Here is a 26,721-nt window from a genome sequence, read left to right on the forward strand (position 1 = left end):
CACAATATCGCCTTAAGTGCAAGAAGAGTGAGACTTCTGAGTGTCTGTGCTTTGATCCTTTCCTGTGAGACAAGTATTAGTTTCCGATACACCACTGTAGGTTCAATGTATTCCTTGGACCTTCACATTGACGCTGAAACATAGAAATCGCATCGTAATTAAAAAAAAAAGGCACAATGCCGCCTTAAGTGCGAGAAGAGTGAAACTTGTTAGAGTCTGTGTTTTGATACTTTCCTGTGAGACCAGTATTAGTTACCGATACAGCACTGCAGGTTCAAGTTATTCCTTGGACCTTCACATTGACGATAAAACACAGAAATCGCATCGGAATTAAATACCAAAGGCACAATGCCGCCTTAAGTACAAGAATAGAGACTCTTCTAACAGTCGGTGCTTTGAGCATTCCCTGTGAGAACTGTATTAGTTTCCGATACACCACTGCCGGTTCAATGTATTCCTTGCACATTCACATTGACGAAGATACATAGAAATCAATCTGAATTAAATACAAAAGGCACAATGCCGCCTTAAGTACAAGAATAGAGACTCTTCTTAGAGTCGGTGTTTTGAGCATTCCCTGTGAGACCAGTATTAGGTTCCGATGCACCACTGCAGCTTCAGTGAATTCCTTGGACATACACATTGACGATGAAACACAGAAATCGCATCGGAATTATTTACAAAAGGCACAATGCCGCCCTAAGTACAAGAATAGAGACTCTTCTTAGAGTCGGTGATTTGAGCATTCCCTGTGAGACCAGTATTAGGTTCCGATGCACCACTGCAGGTTCAATGTATTCCTTGGCCATACACATTGACGATGAAACAACGAAATCGCATCGGAATTAAATACAAAAGGCACAATGCCGCCTTAAGTACAAGAATAGAGGCTCTTCTAACAGTCGGTGTTTTGAGCATTCCCTGTGAGACCAGTATTAGTTTCCGATACACCACTGCAGGTTCAATGTATTCCTTGGACCTTCACATTGACGATGAAACACAGAAATCGCATCGGAATTAAATACAAAAGGCTCAATGCAACCTGAAGTGCAAGTAGAGTGAGACGTCTTAGAGTCTGGGCTTTCATCCTTTCCTGTGAGACCAGTATTAGTTTCCGATACACCACTGCAGGTTCAATGTATTCATTGGACCGTCACATTGATGATGAAACACAGATATCGCATCTCATTTGAATCCAAAAGGCACAATGCCGCCCTAAGTACAAGAATAGAAACTCTTCTTACAGTCGGTGCTTTGATCCTTTCCTGTAAGACCAGTATTAGTTTCCGATACACCACTGGAGGTTCAATGTATTCCTTGGACCTTCACATTGACGATGAAACAGAGAAATCGCATCGGAATTAAATACAAAAGGAACAATGCCGCCTTAAGTGCAAGAAGAGTGAGACTTCTTAGAGTCTGTGCTTTGATCCTTTCCTGTGAGACCAGTATTAGTTTCCGATACACCACTGTGCAAGACTTCTTAGAGTCTGTGCTTTGATCCTTTCCTGTGAGACCAGTATTAGTTTCCGATACACCACTGCAGGTTCAATGAATGCCTTGGACCTTCACATTGACGATGAAACACTGAAATCGCATCGGAATTAAATACAAAAAGGCACAATGCCGCCTTAAGTACAAGAATAGAGACTCTTCTTACAGTCGGTGTTTTGAGCATTTCCTGTGAGACCTGTATTAGTTTCCGATACACCACTGCAGGTTCAATGTATTCCTTGGACCTTCACATTGACGACGATACATAGAAATCGCATCGGCATTAAATACAAAAGGCACAATGCCGCCTTAAGTACAAGTATAGGGACACTTCTTACAGTCGGTGTTTTGAGCATTCCCTGTGAGACCAGTATTAGGTTCCGATGCACCACTGCAGGTTCAATGAATTCCGCGGACATACACATTGACGATGAAACACAGAAATCGCATCGGAACTAAATACAAAAGGCACAATGCCGCCTTAAGTACAAGAATAGAGACTCTTCTTACAGTCGGTGCTTTGATCCTTTCCTGTGAGACCAGTATTAGTTTCCGATACACCACTGCAGGTCCAATGTATTCCTTATACCTTCACATTGACGATGAAACACAGAAATCGCATCGGAATTAAATACAAAAGGCGCAATGCCGCCTTAAGTGCCAGATGAGTGAGACTTCTTAGAGGCTGTGCATTGATCCATTCCTATGAGACCTGTATTAGTTGCCGATACTCCACTGCAGGTTCAATGTATTCCTTGGACCTTCACATTGTCGATGAAACACAGAAATCGCATCGGAATTAAATACAAAAGGCACAATGCCGCCTTAAGTACAAGAATAGAGACTCTTCTTACAGTCGGTGCTTTGAGCATTCCCTGTGAGACCAGTATTAGTTTCCGATACACCACTGCAGGTTCAATGTATTCATTGACCTTCACATTGATGATGAAACACAGAAATCGCATCGCAATTAAATACAAAAGGCACAATGCCGCCTTAAGTACAAGAATAGAGACTCTTCTTACAGTCGGTGCTTTGATCCTTTCCTATGAGACCAGTATTAGTTTCCGATACATCACTGCAGGCTCAATGTATTCCTTCGACCTTCACGTTAGCGATGAATCACAGAAATCGCATTGGAATTAAATACAAAAGGCAAAATGCCGCCTTTAAGTACAAGAATAGAGCCTCTTCTTAAAGTCGGTGCTTTGAGCATTCCCTGTGAGACAAGTCTTAGTTTCCGATACACCACTGCAGGTTCAATGTATTCCTAGGACATACACGTTGTCGATGAACCATTGAAATTACATCGGAATTAAATACAAAAGGCGCAATGCCGCCTTAAATGCAAGAAGAGTGAGACTTCTTAAAGTCTGTGCTATGATCCTTTCCTGTGAGACCAGTATTAGTTTACGATACACCACTGCAGGGTCTATGTGTGTCTTGGACGTTCACATTGACGATGAAACACAGATATCGCATCGCAATTAAATACAAAAGGCACAATGCCCCTTAAGTACAAGAATAGAGACTCTTCTCACAGACGGTGTTCCGAGCATTATCTGTGAGACCAGTATTAGTTTCCGATACACCACTGCAGGTTCCATGTATTCCTTGGACGTACACGTTGATGATGAAACACTGAAATTAGATCGGAATTAAATACAAAAGGCACAATTCCGCCTTAAGTGCAAGAAGAATGAGACTTCTTAGAGTCTGTGCTTTGATCCTTTCCTGTGAGACCAGTATTAGTTTCCGATACACCACTGCAGGTTCAATGAATTCCTTGTACCTTCGCATTGACGAGGAAACATAGAAATCGCTTCGGAATTAATTACAAAAGGCACAATGCGACTTAAGTGCAAGAAGAGTGAGACTTCTTAGAGTCTGTGCTTTGATCCTTTCCTGTGAGACCAGTATTAGTTTCCGATACACCACTGCAGGTTCAATGTATTCCTTGGACATTAACATTGACGATGAAACACAGATATCTCAACGGTAGTAAATACAAAAGGCACAATGCCGCTTTAAGTGACAGAAGAGTGTGACTTCTTAGAGTCTGTGGTTTGGTCCTTTCCTGTGAGACCAGTATTAGTCTCCGACACACCACTGCAGGTTCAAAGTACTTCTTTGACCCTCACATTGATGATGAAACACAGAAATCGCGTCGGAATTAAATACAAAAGGCACAATGCCGCCTTAAATATAAGAATAGAGACTCCTCTTACAGTCGCTGATTTGAGCATTCGCTGTGAGACCAGTATTAGTTTCTGACACCCCACTGCAGGTTCAATGTATTCCTTGAACATACACATTGACGATGAAACACTGAAATTAAATCGGAATCGAATACAAAACTCACAATGCCGCCTTAAGTGCAAGAAGAGTGAGACTTCTTAGAGTCTGTGCTTTTATCCTTTCCTGTGAGACCAGTATTAGGTTCCGATGCACCACTGCAGGGTCAATGTATGTCTAGGACATACACATTGACGATAAACCACTGAAATTACATCGGAATTAAATACAAAAGGCGCAGTGCCACCTTAAGTGCAAGAAGAGTGAGACTTCTTAGAATCTGTGATTTGATCCTTTCCTGTGAGACCAGTATCAGTTTCCGTTACTCCACTGCAGGGTCAATGTATTCCTTGGACCTTCACATTGACGATGAAACTCAGAAATCGCATCGGAATTAAATACAAAAGGCACAATGCCTCATTAAGTGCAAGAAGAGTGACACTTCATAGAGTCTGTGCTTTGATCCTTTCCTGTGAGACCAGTATTAGTTTCCGATAAACCACTGCAGGGTCAATGTATTCCTTGGACCTTCACATTGACGATGAAACACAGAAATCGCTTCGGAATTAAATACAAAAGGCACAATGCCTCATTAAGTGCAAGAAGAGTGAGACTTCTTAGAGTCTGTGCTTTGATCCTTTCCTGTGACACCAGTATTAGTTTACGATACACCACTGCTGGTTCAATCTATTCCTTTTACCTTCACATTGACGATGAAACACAGAAATCGCATAGGAATTAAATACAAACGGCACAATGCCGCCTTAAGTGCAAGAAGAGTGAGACTTCTTAGAGTCTGTGCATTGATCATTTCCTCTGAGACCAGTATTAGTTTCCGATACTCCACTGCAGGTCAATGTATTCCTTGGACCTTCACATTGACGATGAAACACAGAGATCGCATCGGAATTAAATACAAAAGGCACAATGCCGCCTTAAGTACAAGATTAGAGACTCTTCTTACAATCGGTGCTTTGAGCATTCCCTGTGAGACCAGTATTAGTTTCCTATAAAACACTGCAGGTTCAATGTATTCCTTGGACATACACGTTGACGATGAAACACTGAAATTGGATCGGAATTAAATACAAAAGGCACAATGCAACTTAAGTGCAAGAAGAGTGAGACTTTTTAGTGTCTGTGCTTTGATCCTTTCCTGTGAACCAGTATTAGTTTCCGATACACCACTGCAGGTTCAATGTATTCATTGGACCTTCACATTGATGATGAAACACAGAAATCGCATCGCAATTATATACAAAAGGCACAATGCCGCCTTAAGTGCAAGAAGAGTGTGACTACTTAGAGTCTGTGCTTTGATCCATTCCTGTGGGACCAGTATTAGTTTCGGATACACCACTGCAGGTTTAATGTATTCCTTGGACCTTCACATTGACGATGAAACACAGAAATCGCATCGGAATTAAATACAAAAGGCACAATGCCGCCTTAAGTGCTAGAAAAGTGAGACTTCGTGGAGTCTGTGCTTTGATCCTTTCCTGTGAGACCGATTTTAGTTTCCGATACACCACTGGAGGTTCAATGTATTCCTTGGACCTTCACAATGACGATGAAACACAGATATCCCTTCGGAATTCAATACAAAAGGCACAATGCCGCCCTAAGTACAAGAATAGAGACTCTTCTTACAGTCGGTGATTTGAACTTTCCCCGTGAGACCAGTATTAGTTTCCGATACACCACTGCAGGTTCAATGTATTCCTTGGACATTCACATTGACGATGAAACACAGATATCGCAACGGAATTAAATACTAAAGGCACAATGCCGACATAAGTGCAAGAAGAGTGTGACTTCTTAGAGTCTGTGCTTTGATCCTTTCCTGTGAGACCACTATTAGTTTCCGATACACCACTGCAGGTTTAATGTATACCTTGGACCGTCACATTGACGATGAAACACTGAAATCGCATCGCAATTAAATACAATAGGCACAATGCCGCCTTAAGTGCAGGAAGAGTGAGTTTTCTTAGAGTCTGTGCTTTGATCCTTTCCTGTGAGACCGGTATTAGTTTCCGATACACCACTGCAGGTCCAATGTGTTCCTTGGACCTTCACATTGTCGATGAAACACAGATATCACATCGGAATTAAATACAAAAAGGCACAATGCCGCTTTAAGTACAAGAATAGAGACTCTTCTTATAGTCGGTGCTTTGACCGTTCCCTGTGAGACCAGTATTAGTTTCCGATAGCCCATTGCAGGTTCAATGTATTCCTTGGACATACACATTGACGATGGAACACAGAAATCGCATCGGAATTAAATACAAATGACACAATGCCGTCTTAAGTACAAGATTAGAGACTTTTCTTACAGTCGGTGCTTTGTGCATTCCCTGTGAGACCAGTATTAGTTTCCGATAGCCCATGGCAGGTTCAATGTATTCCTTGGACATACACATTGACGATGACACACAGAAATCGCATCGGAATTAAATACAAAAGGCACAATGCCGCCTTAAGTACAAGAATAGAGACTCTTCTTACAGTCGGTGCTTAGAGCATTCCCTGTGAGACCAGTATTAGCTTCCGATACACCATTGCAGGTTCAATGTATTCCGTGGACCATCCCATTGACGATGAAACACAGAAATCGCATCGGAATAAAATACAAAAGGCTCAATGCATCCTGAAGTGCAAGAAGAGTGAGACGTCGTAGAGTCTGGGCTTTGATCCTTTCCTGTGAGACCAGTACTATTTTCCGATACACCACTGCAGGTTCAATGTATTCCTTGGACACACACATTGACGATGAAACACAGAAATCGCAACGGAATTAAATACAAAAGGCACAATGCCGCCTTAAGTACTAGAATAGAGACTCTTCCTACAGTCGGTGCTTAGAGCATTCCCTGTGAGACCAGTATTAGCTTCCGATACACCACTGCAGGTTCAATGTTTTCCTTGGACATACACATTAACGATGAAACACAGAAATCGCATGGGAATCAAATAAAAGAGGCTAAATGCCGCCTTAAGTGCAAGTAGAGTGAGACTTCTTAGAGTCTGTGCTTTGATCCTTTCCTGTGAGACCAGTATTAGTTTCCGATACACCACTGGAGGTTCAATGTATTCCTTGGACCTTCACATTGACGATGAAACACAGAAATCGCATTGGAATTAAATGCAAAGGGCTCATTGAAACCCTAAGTGCAAGAAGAGTGAGACGTCTTAGAGTCTGTGCTTTGATCCTTTCCTGTGAGACCAGTATTAGTTTCCGATGCATCACTGCATGTTCAATGTATTCCTTGGACATACACATTGACGATGAAACACAGAAATCGCATCGGAATTAAATACAAAATTCACAATGCCGCCATAAGTACAGGAATAGAGACTCTTCTTACAGTCGGTGTTTTGAGCATTCTCTGTGAGAGCAGTATTAGTTTCCGATACACCACTGCAGGTTCAATGTATTCCTTGGACGTCAAGTTGGTGATGAAAAACTGAAATTAGATGGGAATTAAATACAAAAGGCACAATATCGCCTTAAGTGCAAGAAGAGTGAGACTTCTGAGTGTCTGTGCTTTGATCCTTTCCTGTGAGACAAGTATTAGTTTCCGATACACCACTGTAGGTTCAATGTATTCCTTGGACCTTCACATTGACGCTGAAACATAGAAATCGCATCGTAATTTAAAAAAAAGGCACAATGCCGCCTTAAGTGCGAGAAGAGTGAAACTTGTTAGAGTCTGTGTTTTGATACTTTCCTGTGAGACCAGTATTAGTTACCGATACAGCACTGCAGGTTCAAGTTATTCCTTGGACCTTCACATTGACGATAAAACACAGAAATCGCATCGGAATTAAATACCAAAGGCACAATGCCGCCTTAAGTACAAGAATAGAGACTCTTCTAACAGTCGGTGCTTTGAGCATTCCCTGTGAGAACTGTATTAGTTTCCGATACACCACTGCCGGTTCAATGTCTTCCTTGCACATTCACATTGACGAAGATACATAGAAATCAATCTGAATTAAATACAAAAGGCACAATGCCGCCTTAAGTACAAGAATAGAGACTCTTCTTAGAGTCGGTGTTTTGAGCATTCCCTGTGAGACCAGTATTAGGTTCCGATGCACCACTGCAGCTTCAGTGAATTCCTTGGACATACACATTGACGATGAAACACAGAAATCGCATCGGAATTATTTACAAAAGGCACAATGCCGCCCTAAGTACAAGAATAGAGACTCTTCTTAGAGTCGGTGTTTTGAGCATTCCCTGTGAGACCAGTATTAGGTTCCGATGCACCACTGCAGGTTCAATGTATTCCTTGGCCATACACATTGACGATGAAACAACGAAATCGCATCGGAATTAAATACAAAAGGCACAATGCCGCCTTAAGTACAAGAATAGAGGCTCTTCTAACAGTCGGTGTTTTGAGCATTCCCTGTGAGACCAGTATTAGTTTCCGATACACCACTGCAGGTTCAATGTATTCCTTGGACCTTCACATTGACGATGAAACACAGAAATCGCATCGGAATTAAATACAAAAGGCTCAATGCAACCTGAAGTGCAAGTAGAGTGAGACGTCTTAGAGTCTGGGCTTTCATCCTTTCCTGTGAGACCAGTATTAGTTTCCGATACACCACTGCAGGTTCAATGTATTCATTGGACCGTCACATTGATGATGAAACACAGATATCGCATCTCATTTGAATCCAAAAGGCACAATGCCGCCCTAAGTACAAGAATAGAAACTCTTCTTACAGTCGGTGCTTTGATCCTTTCCTGTAAGACCAGTATTAGTTTCCGATACACCACTGGAGGTTCAATGTATTCCTTGGACCTTCACATTGACGATGAAACAGAGAAATCGCATCGGAATTAAATACAAAAGGAACAATGCCGCCTTAGGTGCAAGAAGAGTGAGACTTCTTAGAGTCTGTGCTTTGATCCTTTCCTGTGAGACCAGTATTAGTTTCCGATACACCACTGCAGGTTCAATGAATGCCTTGGACCTTCACATTGACGATGAAACACTGAAATCGCATCGGAATTAAATACAAAAAGGCACAATGCCGCCTTAAGTACAAGAATAGAGACTCTTCTTACAGTCGGTGTTTTGAGCATTTCCTGTGAGACCTGTATTAGTTTCCGATACACCACTGCAGGTTCAATGTATTCCTTGGACCTTCACATTGACGATGATACATAGAAATCGCATCGGCATTAAATACAAAAGGCACAATGCCGCCTTAAGTACAAGTATAGGGACACTTCTTACAGTCGGTGTTTTGAGCATTCCCTGTGAGACCAGTATTAGGTTCCGATGCACCACTGCAGGTTCAATGAATTCCGCGGACATACACATTGACGATGAAACACAGAAATCGCATCGGAACTAAATACAAAAGGCACAATGCCGCCTTAAGTACAAGAATAGAGACTCTTCTTACAGTCGGTGCTTTGATCCTTTCCTGTGAGACCAGTATTAGTTTCCGATACACCACTGCAGGTCCAATGTATTCCTTATACCTTCACATTGACGATGAAACACAGAAATCGCATCGGAATTAAATACAAAAGGCGCAATGCCGCCTTAAGTGCCAGATGAGTGAGACTTCTTAGAGGCTGTGCATTGATCCATTCCTATGAGACCTGTATTAGTTGCCGATACTCCACTGCAGGTTCAATGTATTCCTTGGACCTTCACATTGACGATGAAACACAGAAATCGCATCGGAATTAAATACAAAAGGCACAATGCCGCCTTAAGTACAAGAATAGAGACTCTTCTTACAGTCGGTGCTTTGAGCATTCCCTGTGAGACCAGTATTAGTTTCCGATACACCACTGCAGGTTCAATGTATTCATTGACCTTCACATTGATGATGAAACACAGAAATCGCATCGCAATTAAATACAAAAGGCACAATGCCGCCTTAAGTACAAGAATAGAGACTCTTCTTACAGTCGGTGCTTTGATCCTTTCCTATGAGACCAGTATTAGTTTCCGATACATCACTGCAGGCTCAATGTATTCCTTCGACCTTCACGTTAGCGATGAATCACAGAAATCGCATTGGAATTAAATACAAAAGGCAAAATGCCGCCTTTAAGTACAAGAATAGAGCCTCTTCTTAAAGTCGGTGCTTTGAGCATTCCCTGTGAGACAAGTCTTAGTTTCCGATACACCACTGCAGGTTCAATGTATTCCTAGGACATACACGTTGTCGATGAACCATTGAAATTACATCGGAATTAAATACAAAAGGCGCAATGCCGCCTTAAATGCAAGAAGAGTGAGACTTCTTAAAGTCTGTGCTATGATCCTTTCCTGTGAGACCAGTATTAGTTTACGATACACCACTGCAGGGTCAATGTGTGTCTTGGACGTTCACATTGACGATGAAACACAGATATCGCATCGCAATTAAATACAAAAGGCACAATGCCCCTTAAGTACAAGAATAGAGACTCTTCTTACAGACGGTGTTCTGAGCATTATCTGTGAGACCAGTATTAGTTTCCGATACACCACTGCAGGTTCCATGTATTCCTTGGACGTACACGTTGATGATGAAACACTGAAATTAGATCGGAATTAAATACAAAAGGCACAATTCCGCCTTAAGTGCAAGAAGAATGAGACTTCTTAGAGTCTGTGCTTTGATCCTTTCCTGTGAGACCAGTATTAGTTTCCGATACACCACTGCAGGTTCAATGAATTCCTTGTACCTTCGCATTGACGAGGAAACATAGAAATCGCTTCGGAATTAATTACAAAAGGCACAATGCGACTTAAGTGCAAGAAGAGTGAGACTTCTTAGAGTCTGTGCTTTGATCCTTTCCTGTGAGACCAGTATTAGTTTCCGATACACCACTGCAGGTTCAATGTATTCCTTGGACATTAACATTGACGATGAAACACAGATATCTCAACGGTAGTAAATACAAAAGGCACAATGCCGCTTTAAGTGCAAGAAGAGTGTGACTTCTTAGAGTCTGTGGTTTGGTCCTTTCCTGTGAGACCAGTATTAGTCTCCGACACACCACTGCAGGTTCAAAGTACTTCTTTGACCCTCACATTGATGATGAAACACAGAAATCGCGTCGGAATTAAATACAAAAGGCACAATGCCGCCTTAAATATAAGAATAGAGACTCCTCTTACAGTCGCTGATTTGAGCATTCGCTGTGAGACCAGTATTAGTTTCTGACACCCCACTGCAGGTTCAATGTATTCCTTGAACATACACATTGACGATGAAACACTGAAATTAAATCGGAATCGAATACAAAACTCACAATGCCGCCTTAAGTGCAAGAAGAGTGAGACTTCTTAGAGTCTGTGATTTTATCCTTTCCTGTGAGACCAGTATTAGGTTCCGATGCACCACTGCAGGGTCAATGTATTTCTAGGACATACACATTGACGATAAACCACTGAAATTACATCGGAATTAAATACAAAAGGCGCAGTGCCACCTTAAGTGCAAGAAGAGTGAGACTTCTTAGAATCTGTGATTTGATCCTTTCCTGTGAGACCAGTATCAGTTTCCGATACTCCACTGCAGGGTCAATGTATTCCTTGGACCTTCACATTGACGATGAAACTCAGAAATCGCATCGGAATTAAATACAAAAGGCACAATGCCTCATTAAGTGCAAGAAGAGTGACACTTCATAGAGTCTGTGCTTTGATCCTTTCCTGTGAGACCAGTATTAGTTTCCGATAAACCACTGCAGGGTCAATGTATTCCTTGGACCTTCACATTGACGATGAAACACAGAAATCGCTTCGGAATTAAATACAAAAGGCACAATGCCTCATTAAGTGCAAGAAGAGTGAGACTTCTTAGAGTCTGTGCTTTGATCCTTTCCTGTGACACCAGTATTAGTTTACGATACACCACTGCTGGTTCAATCTATTCCTTTTACCTTCACATTGACGATGAAACACAGAAATCGAATAGGAATTAAATACAAACGGCACAATGCCGCCTTAAGTGCAAGAAGAGTGAGACTTCTTAGAGTCTGTGCATTGATCATTTCCTCTGAGACCAGTATTAGTTTCCGATACTCCACTGCAGGTCAATGTATTCCTTGGACCTTCACATTGACGATGAAACACAGAGATCGCATCGGAATTAAATACAAAAGGCACAATGCCGCCTTAAGTACAAGATTAGAGACTCTTCTTACAATCGGTGCTTTGAGCATTCCCTGTGAGACCAGTATTAGTTTCCTATAAAACACTGCAGGTTCAATGTATTCCTTGGACATACACGTTGACGATGAAACACTGAAATTGGATCGGAATTAAATACAAAAGGCACAATGCAACTTAAGTGCAAGAAGAGTGAGACTTTTTAGTGTCTGTGCTTTGATCCTTTCCTGTGAACCAGTATTAGTTTCCGATACACCACTGCAGGTTCAATGTATTCATTGGACCTTCACATTGATGATGAAACACAGAAATCGCATCGCAATTATATACAAAAGGCACAATGCCGCCTTAAGTACTAGAATAGAGACTCTTCTTACAGTCCGTGCTTTGATCCTTTCCTATTAGTCCAGTATTAGTTTCCGATACATCACTGCAGGCTCATTGTATTCCTTCGACCTTCACATTGACGATGAAACACAGAAATCGCATAAGGTCGGTGCTTTGAGCATTCCGTGTTAGACCAGTATTAGTATCCGATACACCACTGCAGGTTCAATGTATTCCTTGGACATACACAATGACAATGAAACACTGAAATTACATCAGAATTAAATACAAATGGAACAGTTCCGCCTTAAGTGCAAGAAGAGTGAAACTTCTTAAAATTTGTGCTTTGATCCTTTCCTGTGAGACCAGTATTAGTTTGAGATACACCACTGCAGTTTCAATGTGTTCCTTGGACCTTCGCATTGACGATGAAACACAGATATCGCATCGGAATTAAATACAAAAGGCACAATGCCGCCTTAAGTGCAAGAAGAGTGAGACTTCTTAGAGTCTGTGCTTTGATACTTTCCTGTGAGACCAGTATTAGTTTCCGATACACTACTGCAGGTTCAATGTATTCCTTGGACCTTCGCATTGACGAAGAAACATAGAATTCGCATCGGAAGTAAATACAAAAGCACATTGACGATAAACACCTGAAATTACATCGGAATTAAATACAAAATGCGCAGTGCCACCTTAAGTGCAAGAAGAGTGAGACTTCTTAGAGTCTGTGCTTTGGTCCTTTCCTGTAAGACCAGTATCAGTTTCCGATACACCACTCCAGGTTTAATGTATTCCTTGGACATTAACATTGACGATAAAAGACAGATATCTCATCGGTATTAAATTCAAAAGGCACAATGCCGCTTTAAGTGCAAGAAGAGTGTGACTTCTTAGAGTCTGTGCTTTGGTCCTTTCCTGTAAGACCAGTATTAGTTTCCGACACACCACTGCAGGTTCAATGTACTCCTTGGACCTTCACATTGACGATGAAACACAGCAATCGCGTCGGAATTAAATACAAAAGGCACAATGCCGCCTTAAGTATAAGAATAGAGACTCGTCTTACAGTCGGTGTTTTGAGCATTCCCTATGAGACCAGTTTTAGTTTCTGACACACCTCTGCAGATTCAATGTATTCCCTGGACATACACATTGACGATAACACCTGAAATTACATCGGAATTAAATACAAAATGCGCAGTGCCATCTTAAGTGCAAGAAGAGTGAGACTTCTTAGAGTTTGTGCTTTGATCCTTTCCTGTGAGACCAGTATTGGTTTCCGATACTCCTCTGCAGGGTCAATGTATTCCTTGGACCTTCACATTGACGATGAAACACCGAAATCGCATCAGAATTAAATACAAAAGGCGCAATGCCGCATTAAGTGCAAGAAGAGTGACACTTCTTAGAGTCTGTGATTTGATCCTTTCATGTGAGACCAGTATTAGTTTCCGATACACCACTGCAGGTTCAATGTATTCCTTGGACGTACACATTGACGATGAAACACAGAAATCGCATCGGAATTAAATACAAAAGGAAAAATGCCGCACTAAGTACAAGAATTGAGACTCTTCTTAAAGTCGGTGCTATGAACATTCCCTGTGAGACCAGTATTAGTTTCCGATACACCACTGCAGGTTCAATCTATTCCTAGGACATACACGTTGCCGATGAACCACTGAAATTACATCGGAATTAAATACAAAAGGCGCAATGCCGCCTTAAGTGCAAGAAGAGTGAGACTTCTTAGAGTCTGTGCATTGATCCTTTCCTGTGAGACCAATATTAGTTTCCGATACTCATTTGCAATTTCAATGTATTCCTTGGACCTTCACATTGACGATGAAACACAGAAATCGCATCGGAATTAAATACAAAGGCTTAATGCCGCCTTAAGTGCAAGAAGAGTGAGACTTCTTAAAGTTGTGCTTTGATCCTTTTCTGTGAAACCAGTATTAGTTTCCGATACACCACTGCAGGTTCAATGTATTCCTTGGACCTTCACATTGATGATGAAACACAGAAATCGCATCGCAATTAAATACAAAAGTCACAATGCCACCTTAAGGTCAAGAATAGAGACTCTTCTTACAGTCGGTGGCTTGAGCATTCCCTGTGAGACCAGTATTAGTTTCCGATACACCACTGCAGGTTCAATGTATTCCTTGGACACACGCGTTGACGATGAAACACTGAAATTAGATCAGAATTAAATACAAAAGGCACAATGCAACTTAAGTGAAAGAAGAGTGAGACTTCTTAGGGTCTGTGCTTTAATCCTTTCCTGTGAACCAGTATTAGTTTCGGATACACCACTGCAGGTTCAATGTATTCATTGGATATTAACATTGATGATGAAACGCAGAAATCGCATCGCAATTAAATACAAAAGGCACAATGCCGCCTTAAGTACAAGAATAGAGACTCTTCTTACAGTCGGTGCTTTGAGCATTCCCTGTGAGACCAGTATTAGTTTCCGATACACCACTGCAGGTTCAATGTATTCCTTGGACCTTCACATTGACGATGAAACACAGTAATCGCGTCGGAATAAAATACAAAAGGCACAATGCAGCCTTAAGTACTAAAATAGAGACTCTTCTTACAGTCGATGTTTTGAGCATTCCCTGTGAGACCAGCATTAGTTTCCGATACACCACTGCAGGTTCAATGTATTCCTTGGACAGAAACGTTGACGATGAAACACTGAAATTAGATCAGAATTAAATACAAAAGGCACAATGCAACTTAAGTGCAAGAAGAGTGAGACTTCTTAGGGTCTGTGCTTAGATCCTTTCCTGTGAACCAGTATTAGATTCGGATACACCACTGCAGGTTCAATGTATTCATTGGATATTAACATTGAAGATGAAACACAGAAATCGCATCGCAATTAAATACAAAAGGCACATTGCCGCCTTAAGTACAAGAATAGAGACTCTTCTTACAGTCGGTGCTTTGAGCATTCCCTGTGAGACCAGTATTAGTTTCCGATACACCACTGCAGGTTCAATGTATTCCTTGGACCTTCACATTGACGATGAAAAACAGTAATCGCGTTCTTAATTAAATACAAATGGCACAATGCAGCCTTAAGTACAAAAATAGAGACTCTTCTTACAGTCGGTGTTTTGAGCATTCCCTGTCAGACCAGTATTAGTTTCCGTTATACCACTGCAGGTTCAATGTATTCCTTGGACAAACACACTGACGATGAACTACTGTAAGTAGATCGGACTTAAATACAAAAGGCACAATGCCGGATTAAGTGCAAGAAGAGTGAGACTCCTTAGAGTCTGTGTTTTGGACCTATCCTGTGAGACCAGTATTAGTTTCCGATACACCACCGCAAATTCAATGTGCTCCATGGACATTCACATTGACGATTAAACACAGAAATCGCATCGGAATTAAATACAAAAGGCACAATGGCCCCTTAAGTGCAAGAAGAGTGAGACTTCTTAGAGTCTGTGCTTTGATCCTTTACTGTGTGACCGGTATTAGCTTCCGATACACCACTGCAGGTTCAATGTGTTCCTTGGACCTTCACATTGACGATGAAACACAGATAATACATCGGAATTAAATGCAAAAATGCACAATGCCGCTTTAAGTACAAGAATAGAGACTCTTCTTACAGTCGGTGCTTTGACCGTTCCCTGTGAGACCAGTATTAGTTTCCGATACACCACTGCAGGTTCAATGTATTCCTTGGACCTTCACAATGACGATGAAACACAGAAATCGCATCGGAAGTAAATACAAAAGGCACAATGCCACCCTAAGTACAAGAATAGAGACTCTTCTTACAGTCGGTGATTTGAGCTTTCCCTGTGAGACCAGTATTAGTTTCCGGTACACCACTGCAGGTTCAATGTATTCCTTGGACATTCACATTGACGACGAAAAACACAGAAATCGCAACGGAATTAAATACTAAAGGCACAATGCCAACTTAAGTGGAAGAAGAGTGTGACGTCTTAGAGTCAGTGCTTTGATCCTTTCCTGTGAGACCAGTATTAGTTTCCGATACACCACTGCAGGTTCAATGTATTCCTTGGACATTCACATTGACGATGAAACACTGATATCGCAACGGAATTAAAAACCAAATGCACAATGCCGACTTAAGTGCAAGAAGAGTGTAACTTCTTAGAGTCTGTGCTTTGATCCTTTCCTGTGAGACCAGTATTAGTTTCCGATACACCACTGCAGGTTTAATGTATTCCTTGGACGTTCACAATGACGATGAAACACAGAAATCGCTTCGCAATTAAATACAAAAGGCACAATGCCTCCTTAAGTGCAAGATGAGTGAGACTTCTTAGAGTCTGTGCTTTGATCCTTTCCTGTGAGACCGGTATTAGTTTCCGATTCACCACTGAAGGTTCAATGTGTTCCTTGGACCTTCACATTGACGATGAAACACAGATATCACATCGGAATTAAATACAAAAAGGCACAATGCCGACTTAAGTGCAAGAAGAGTGAGACTTCTTAGAGTCTGTGCTTTGATCCTTTCCTGTGAGACCAGTATTAGTTTCCGATACACCACTGCAGGTTCAATGTATTCCTTGGACCTTCACATTGACGATGAAGCACAGAAATTGCATCGGAATTAAATACAAAAGACACAATGCCGCCTTAAGTACAAGAATAGAGACTCTTCTTACAGTCGGTGCTTTGAGCATTCCCTGTGAGACCAGCATTAGTTTCCGATAGCCCATTGCAGGTTCAATGTATTCCACGGACATACACATTGACGATGAAACACAGATATCGCATCGGAATTAAATACAAAAGGCACAATGCCGACTTATGTACAAGAATAGAGACTCTTCTTACAGTCGGTGCTTTGAGCATTCCCTGTGAGACCAGTATTAGTTTCGGATACACCACTGCAGGTTTTATGTATTCCTTGGACCTTCACATTGACGATGAAACACAGAAATGGCATCGGAATTAAATACAAAAGGCACAATGCCGCCTTAAGTGCAAGAAAAGTGAGACTTCTTAGAGTCTGTCATTTGATCCTTTCCTGTGAGACCAGTATTAGCTTCCGATACACCACTGCCGGTTCAATGTATTCCTTGGACATACACATTGACGATGAAACACTGAAATTACATCGAAATTAAATACAAAGGGCACAATGCCGACTTAAGTGCAAGAAGAGTGAGACTTCTTAGAGTCTGTGCTTTGATCCTTTCCTGTGAGACCGGTATTAGTTTCCGATACACCACTGCAGGTTCAATGTATTCCTTGGACCTTCACAATGACGATGAAACACAGAAATCGCATCGGAAGTAAATACAAAAGGCACAATGCCACCCTAAGTACAAGAATAGAGACTCTTCTTACAGTCGGTGATTTGAGCTTTCCCTGTGAGACCAGTATTAGTTTCCGATACACCACTGCAGGTTCAATGTATTCCTTGGACATTCACAATGACGACGAAAAACACAGATATCGCAGCGGAATTAAATACTAAAGGCACAGTGCCGACTTAAGTGCAAGAAGAGTGTGACGTCTTAGAGTCTGTGCTTTGATCCTTTCCTGTGAGACCAGTATTAGTTTCCGATACACCACTGCAGGTTCAATGTATTCCTTGGACATTCACATTGACGATGAAACACTGATATCGCAACGGAATTAAAAACTAAATGCACAATGCCGACTTAAGTGCAAGAAGAGTGTGACTTCTTAGAGTCTGTGCTTTGATCCTTTCCTGTGAGACCAGTATTAGTTTCCGATACACCACTGCAGGCTTAATGTATTCCTTGGACATTCACAATGACGATGAAACACAGAAATCGCTTCGCAATTAAATACAAAAGGCACAATGCCTCCTTAAGTGCAAGATGAGTGAGACTTCTTAGAGTCTGTGCTTTGATCCTTTCCTGTGAGACCGGTATTAGTTTCCGATTCACCACAGAACGTTCAATGTGTTCCTTGGACCTTCACATTGACGATGAAACACAGATATCACATCGGAATTAAATACAAAAAGGCACAATGCCGCTTTAAGTACAAGAATAGGAACTCTTCTTACAGTCGGTGCTTTGACCGTTCCCTGTGAGACCAGTATTAGTTTCCGATACACCACTGCTGGTTTAATGTATTCCTTGGACATACACATTGACGATGAAACACTGAAATTACATCGAAATTAAATACAAAAGGCACAATGCCGACTTAAGTGCAAGAAGAGTGAGACTTCTTAGAGTCTGTGCTTTGATCCTTTCCTGTGAGACCAGTATTAGTTTCCGATACACCACTGCAGGTTCAATGTATTCCTTGGACCTTCACATTGACGATGAAACACAGAAATCGCATCGGAATTAAATACAAAAGACACAATGCCGCCTTACGTACAAGAATAGAGACTCTTCTTACAGTCGGTGCTTTGAGCATTCCCTGTGAGACCAGTATTAGTTTCCGATAGCCCATTGCAGGTTCAATGTATTCCACGGACATACACATTGACGATGAAACACAGATATCGCATCGGAATTAAATACAAAAGGCACAATGCCGACTTAAGTACAAGAATAGAGACTCTTCTTACAGTCGGTGCTTTGAGCATTCCCTGTCAGACCAGTATTAGTTTCGGATACACCACTGCAGGTTTTATGTATTCCTTGGACCTTCACATTGACGATGAAACACAGAAATGGCATCGGAATTAAATACAAAAGGAACAATGCCGCCTTAAGTGCAAGAAAAGTGAGACTTCTTAGAGTCTGTGCTTTGATTCTTTCCTGTGAGACCGATATTAGTTTCCGATACACCACTGCAGGTTCAATATATTCCTTGGACCTTCACAATGACGATGAAACACAGAAATCGCTTCGGAATTAAATACAAAAGGCACAATGCCGCCCTAAGTACAAGAATAGAGACTCTTCTTACAGTCGGTGATTTGAGCTTTCCCTGTGAGACCAGTATTAGTTTCCGATACACCACTGCATGTTCTATGTATTCCCTGGACATTCACATTGACGATGAAACACAGATATCGCAACGGAATTAAATACTAAAGGCACAATGCCAACTTAAGTGCAAGAAGAGCGTGACTTCTTAGAGTCATTGCTTTGATCCTTTCCTGTGAGACCAGTATTAGTTTCCGATACACCACTGCAGGTTTAATGTATTCCTTGGACCTTCACATTGACGATGAAACACTGAAATCGCATCGCAATTAAATACAAAAGGCACAATGCCGCCTTAAGTGCAAGAAGAGTGAGTTTTCATGGAGTCTGTGCTTTGATCCTTTCCTGTGAGACCGGTATTAGTTTCCGATACACCACTGCAGGTTCTATGTGTTCCTTGGAACTTCACATTGACGATGAAACACAGATATAACATCGGAATTAAATACAAAAAGGTACAATGCCGCTTTAAGTACAGGAATAGAGACTCTTCTTACATTCGGTGCTTTGACCGTTCCCTGTGAGACCAGTATTAGCTTCCGATACACCACTGCTGGTTCAATGTATTCCTTGGACATAAACATTGACGATGAAACACTGAAATTACATCGGAATTTAATACAAAAGCTACAATGCCGCCTTAAGTGCAAGAAGAGTGAGACTTCTTAGAATCTGTCATTTGATCCTTTCCTGTGAGACCAGTATTAGTTTCCGATACAGCACTGGCGGTGCAATGTATTCCTTGGACATACACATTGACGATGAAACACAGAAATCGCATCGGATTTAAATACAAAAGACACAATGCCGCCTTAAGTACAATAATAGAGACTCTTCTTGCAGTCGGTGCTTTGAGCATTCCCTGTGAGACCAGTATTAGTTTCGGATAGCCCATTGCAGGTTCAATGTATTCCTTGGACATACACATTGACGATGACACACAGAAATCGCATCGGAATTAAATACAAAAGGCACAATGCCGCCTTAAGTACAAGAATAGAGACTCTTCTTACAGTCGGTGCTTTGAGCATTCCCTGTGAGACCAGTATTAGTTTCCGATAAACCACTGCAGGTTCAATGTATTCCGTGGACCTTCACATTGACGATGAAACACAGAAATCGCATCGGAATAAAATACAAAAGGCACAATGCAACCTGAAGTGCAAGATGAGTGAGACGTCTTAGAGTCTGGGCTTTGATCCTTTCCTGTGAGACCAGTATTAGTTTCCGATGCACCACTGCAGGTTCAATGTATTCCTTGGTCACACACATTGACGATGAAACACAGAAATCGCAACGGAATGAAATACAAAAGGCACAATGCCGCCTTAAGTACAAGAATAGAGACGCTTCCTACAGTCTGTGCTTAGAGCATTCCCTGTGAGACCAGTATTAACTACCGATACACCACTGCAGTTTAAATGTTTTCCTTGGACATACACATTGACGATGAAACACAGAAATCGCATCGGAATTAAATAAAAGAGGCTAAATGCCGCCTTAAGTGCAAGTAGAGTGAGACTTCTTAGAGTCTGTGCTTTGATCCTTTCCTGTGAGACCAGTATTAGTTTCCGATGCACCACTGCAGGTTCAATGTATTCCTTGGACATACACATTTACGATGAAACACAGAAATCGCATCGGAATTAAATACAAAAGGCACAATGCCGCCATAAGTACAAGAATAGAGACTTTTCTTACAGTCGGTGTTTTGAGCATTCTCTGTGAGACCAGTGTTAGTTTCCGATACACCACTGCAGGTTCAATGTATTCCTTGGACGTACAAGTTGGTGATGAAAAACCGAAATTAGATGGGAATTAAATACAAAAGGCACAATGCCGCATAAGTGCAAGAAGAGTGAGACTTCTGATGTCTGTGCCTTGATCCTTTCCTGTGAGACAAGTATTAGTTTCCGATACACCACTATAGGATCAATGTATTCCTTGGACCTTCACATTGACGATGAAACATAGAAATCGCATCGAAATTTAATACAAAAGGCACAATGCCGCCTTAAGTGCAAGAAGAGTGAAACTTCTTAGAGTCTGTGTTTGATACTTTCCTGTGAGACCAGTATTAGTTTCCGATACAGCACTGCAGGTTCAATGTATTCCTTGGCCCTTCACATTGACGATGAAATACAGAAATCGCATCGGAATTAAATACCAAAGGCACAATGCCGCCTTAAGTACAAGAATAGAGACTCTTCTAACAGTCGGTGCTTTGAGCATTCCCTGTGAGAACTGTATTAGTTTCCGATACACGACTGCCGGTTCAATGTATTAATTGGACCTTCACATTGACGATGATACATAGAAATCGCATCGGAATTAAATACAAAAGGCACAATGCCGCCTTAAGTACAAGAATAGAGACTCTTCTTACAGTCGGTGTTTTGAGCATTCCCTGTGAGACCAGTATTAGGTTCCGATGCACCACTGCAGGTTCAATGAATTCCTTGGACATACACATTGGCGATGAAACACAGAATTCGCATCGGAATTATTTTCAAGAGGCACAATGCCGCCCTAAGTACAAGAATAGAGAGTCTTCTTACATTCGGTGCATTGAGCATTCCCTGTGAGACCAGTATTAGTTTCTGATACACCTCTGCAGGTACAATGTATTCCTTAGTCATACACATTGACGATGAGACACTGAAATCGCTTTGGAATTAAATACAGAAGGCAAAATACCGCCTTAAGTACAAAAATAGAGACTCTTCTTACAGTCGGTGCTTTGAGCATTCCCTGTATGACCAGCATTAGGTTCCGATGCACCACTGCAGGTTCAATGTATTCCTTGGACATACACATTGACGATGAAACACAGAAATCGCATCGGAATAAAATACAAAAGGCTCATTGCATCCTTAGGTGCAAGAAGAGTGAGACGTATTAGAGTCTGTGCTTTGATCCTTTCATGTGAGACCAGTATTAGTTTCCGATGCACCACTGCAGGTTCAATGTATTCCTTGGACATACACATTGACGATGAAACACAGAAATCGCATCGGAATTAAATACAAAAGGCACAATGCCGCCTTCAGTACAAGAATAGAGACTCTTCTTACAGTCGGTGTTTTGAGCATTCTCTGTGAGACCAGTATTAGTTTCCGATACACCACTGCAGGTTCAATGTATTCCTTGACGTACACGTTGGTGATGAAAAACTGAAATTTGATCGGAATTAAATACAAAAGGCACAATGCCGCCTTAAGTGCAAGAAGAGTGAGACTTCTTAGAGTCTGTGCTTTGATCCATTCCTGTGAGACCAGTATTAGCTTCCGATACACCACTGCAGGTTCACGGTATTCCTTGGACCTTCACAATGACGATGAAACACAGAAATCGCATCGGAATTAAATACAAAAGGCACAATGCCGCCTTAAATACAAGAATAGAGACTCTTCTTACAGTCGGTGCTTTGAGCTTTCCCTGCGTGAACAGTATTAGTATCCGATACACCACTGCAGGTTCAATGTATTCCTTGGACCTTCACATTGACGATGAAACACAGAAATCGCATCGGAATTATATACAAAAGGCACAATGCCGCCTGAAGTGCAAGACGAGTGAGACTTCTTAGAGTATGTAATTTGATCCTTTCCTGTGAGACCAGTATTAGTTTCCGATACACCACTGCAGGTTCAATGTATTCCTTGGACATTCTCATTGACGATGAAACACAGATATCGCAACGGAATTACATACAAAAGGCACAATGCCGCCTTAAGTGCAAGAAGAGTGTGACTTCTTAGAGTCTGTGCTTTGATCCTTTCCTGTGAGACCAGTATTAGTTTCCGATTCACCACTGCAGGTTCAATGTATTCCTTGAACCTTCACATTGACGATGCAACACAGAAATCGTATCGGAATTAAATACAAAATGCACAATGCCGCCTTAAGTGCAAGAAGAGTGAGACTTCTTAGAGTCTGTGCATTGATTCTTTACTGTGAGACCAGTATTAGTTTCCGATACACCACTGCAGGTTCAATGTATTCCGTGGACCTTGACATTGACGATGAAACGTAGAAATCACATCGGAATTAAATACCAAAGGCACAATGCCGTCTTAAGTACAAAAATAGAGACTCTTCTTACAGTCGGTGCTTTGAGCATTCCCTGTGAGACCTGTATTAGTTTCCGATACACCACTGCAGGTTCAATGGATTCCTTGGACATTCACATTGACGATGAAACACACAGATCGCATCGGAATTAAATACAAAAGGCACAATGCCGCCCTAAGTACAAGAATAGAGACTTTTCTTACAGTCGGTGCTTTGAGCATTCCCTGTGAGACCAGTATTAGTTTCCGATACACCTCTGCAGGTTCAATGTATTCCTTGGACATACACATTGACGATAGAACACTGAAATCGCATCGGAATTAAATACAGAAGGCACAATACCGCCTTAAGTACAAGAATAGAGACTCTACTTTCAGTCGGTGCTTTTAGCATCCCCTGTGAGACCAGTATTAGTTTCCGATACACCACTGCAGGTTCAATGTATTCCTTTGACGTACACATTGACGATGATACACAGAAATCGCATCGGAATTAAATACAAAAGGCACAATGACGCCTTAAGTACAAGAATAGAGACTCTTCCTACAGTTGGTGCTTTGAGCATTTCCTGTGAGACCAGTATTAGTTTCCGATACACCACTGCAGGTTCAATGTATTCCTTGAACCTTAACATTGACGATGACACATAGAAATAGCATCGGAATTAAATGCAAAAAGCACAATGCCGCCTTGAGTACAAGAATAGAGACTCTTCTTACAGTCGGTGTTTTGAACATTCCCTGTGAGACCAGTATTAGGTTCCGATGCACCACTGCAGGTTCAATGTATTCTTTGGACATACACGTTGACGATAAAACACAGAAATCGCATCGGAATTAAATACAAAAGGCACAATGTTGCCCTAAGTACAAGAATAGAGAGTCTTCTTTCAGTCGGTGGTTTGAGCATTCCGTGTGAGACAAGTATTAGTTTCCGATACACCACTGCAGGTTCAATGTATTACTTGGACATACACATTGACGATGATACACAGAAATCGCATCGGAATTAAATACAAAAGGCACAATGCCGCCATTAGTACAAGAATAGAGACTCCTCCTACAGTCGGTGCTTGGAGCATTCCCTGTGAGACCTGTATTAGATTCCGATACACCACTGCAGGTTCAATGTATTCCTTGACGTACACGTTGGTGATGAAAAACTGAAATTAGATCGGAATTAAATACAAAAGGCACAATGCCGCCTTAAGTGTAAGAAGAGTGAGACTTCTTAGAGTCTGTGCTTTGATCCTTTCCTGTGAGACCAGTATTAGTTTCCGATACACCACTGCAGGTTCAATGTATTCCTTGGACCTTCACATTGACGATGAAACACAGAAATCGCATCGTAATTAAATACAAAAGGCACAATGCCGCCTTAAGTGCAAAAAGGGTGAGACTTCTTAGAGTCTGTGCTTTGATCCTTTCCTGTGAGACCAGTATTAGTTTCCGATACACCACTGCAGGTTCAATGTATTCCTAGGACCTTCACATTGACAATGAAACACAGAAATCGCATCGGAATTAAATACAAAACGCACAATGCCGCATTAAGTGCAAGGAGAGTGAGACTTCTTAGAGTCTGTGCTTTGATCCTTTCCTTTGAGACCGGTATTAGTTTCCGATACACCACTGCAGGTTCAAGGTATTCCTTGGACCTTCACAATGACGATGAAACACAGAAATCGCATCGGAATTAAATACAAAAGGCACAATGCCGCCTTAAGTACAAGAATAGAGACACTTCTTACAGTCGGTGCTTTGAGCTTTCCCTGCGTGAACAGTATTAGTATCCGATACACCACTGCAGGTTCAATGTATTCCTTGGACCTTCACATTGACGATGAAACACAGAAATCGCATCGGAATTATTTACAAAAGGCACAATGCCGCCTTAAGTGCAAGACGAGTGAGACTTCTTAGAGTCTGTAATTTGATCCTTTCCTGTGAGACCAGTATTAGTTTCCGATACACCACTGCAGGTTCAATGTATTCCTTGGACTTTCTCATTGACGATGAAACACAGATATCGCAACGGAATTACATACAAAAGGCACAATACCGCCTTAAGTGCAAGAAGAGTGTGACTTCTTAGAGTCTGTGCTTTGATCCTTTCCTGTGAGACCAGTATTAGTTTCCGATTCACCACTGCAGGTTCAATGTATTCCTTGGACCTTCACATTGACGATGAAACACAGAAATCGTATCGGAATGAAATACAAAATGCACAATGCCGCCTTAAGTGCAAGAAGAGTGAGACTTCTTAGAGTCTGTGCAGTGATCCTTTACTGTGAGACCAGTATTAGTTTCCGATACACCACTGCAGGTTCAATGTATTCCGTGGACCTTGACATTGACGATGAAACACAGAAATCGCATCGGAATTAAATACCAAAGGCACAATGCCGGCTTAAGTACAAGAATAGAGACTCTTCTTACAGTCGGTGCTTTGAGCATTCCCTGTGAGACCTGTATTAGTTTCCGATACACCACTGCAGGTTCAATGGATTCCTTGGACATTCACATTGACGATGGAACACAGAAATCGCAGCGGAATTAAATACAAAAGGCACAATGCCGCCCTAAGTTGAAGAATAGAGACTTTTCTTGCAGTCGGTGCTTTGAGCATTCCCTGTGAGACCAGTATTAGTTTCCGATACACCTCTGCAGGTTCAATGTATTCCTTGGACATACACATTGACGATGAAACACTGAAATCGCATCGGAATTAAATACAGAAGTCTCAATACCGCCTTAAGTACAAGAATAGAGACTCTTCTTACAGTCGGTCCTTTTAGCATCCCCTGTGAGACCAGTATTAGTTTCCCATACACCACTGCAGGTTCAATGTATTCCTTGGACGTACACATTGACGATGATACACAGAAATCGCATCGGAATTAAATACAAAAGGCACAATTACGCCTTAAGTACAAGAATAGAGACTCTTCCTACAGTTGGTGCTTTGAGCATTCCCTGTGAGACCAGTATTAGTTTCCGATACACCACTGCAGGTTCAATGTATTCCTTGGACATACACACTGACGATGAAACACAGAAATCGCATCGGAATTAAATACCAAAAGCACAATGCCGCCTTAAGTACAAGAATAGAGACTCTTCTTACAGTCGTTGCTATGAGCTTTCCCTGTGAGACCAGTATTAGTTTCCGACACACCACTGCATGTTCAATGTATTCCTTGAACCTGAACATTGACGATGACACATAGAAATCGCATCGGAATTAAATACAAAAGGCACAATGCCGCCTTAAGTACAAGAATAGAGACTCTTCTTACAGTCGGTGTTTTGAACATTCCCTGTGAGACCAGTATTAGGTTCCGATGCACCACTGCAGGTTCAATGTATTCTTTGGACATACACGTTGACGATAAAACACAGAAATCGCATCGGAATTAAATACAAAAGGCACAATGTTGCCCT

The sequence above is a fragment of the Schistocerca americana genome, chromosome 6 (genome assembly GCF_021461395.2).
Source record: "Schistocerca americana isolate TAMUIC-IGC-003095 chromosome 6, iqSchAmer2.1, whole genome shotgun sequence".
In the NCBI taxonomy this organism is placed as follows: Eukaryota; Metazoa; Arthropoda; class Insecta; order Orthoptera; family Acrididae; genus Schistocerca; species Schistocerca americana.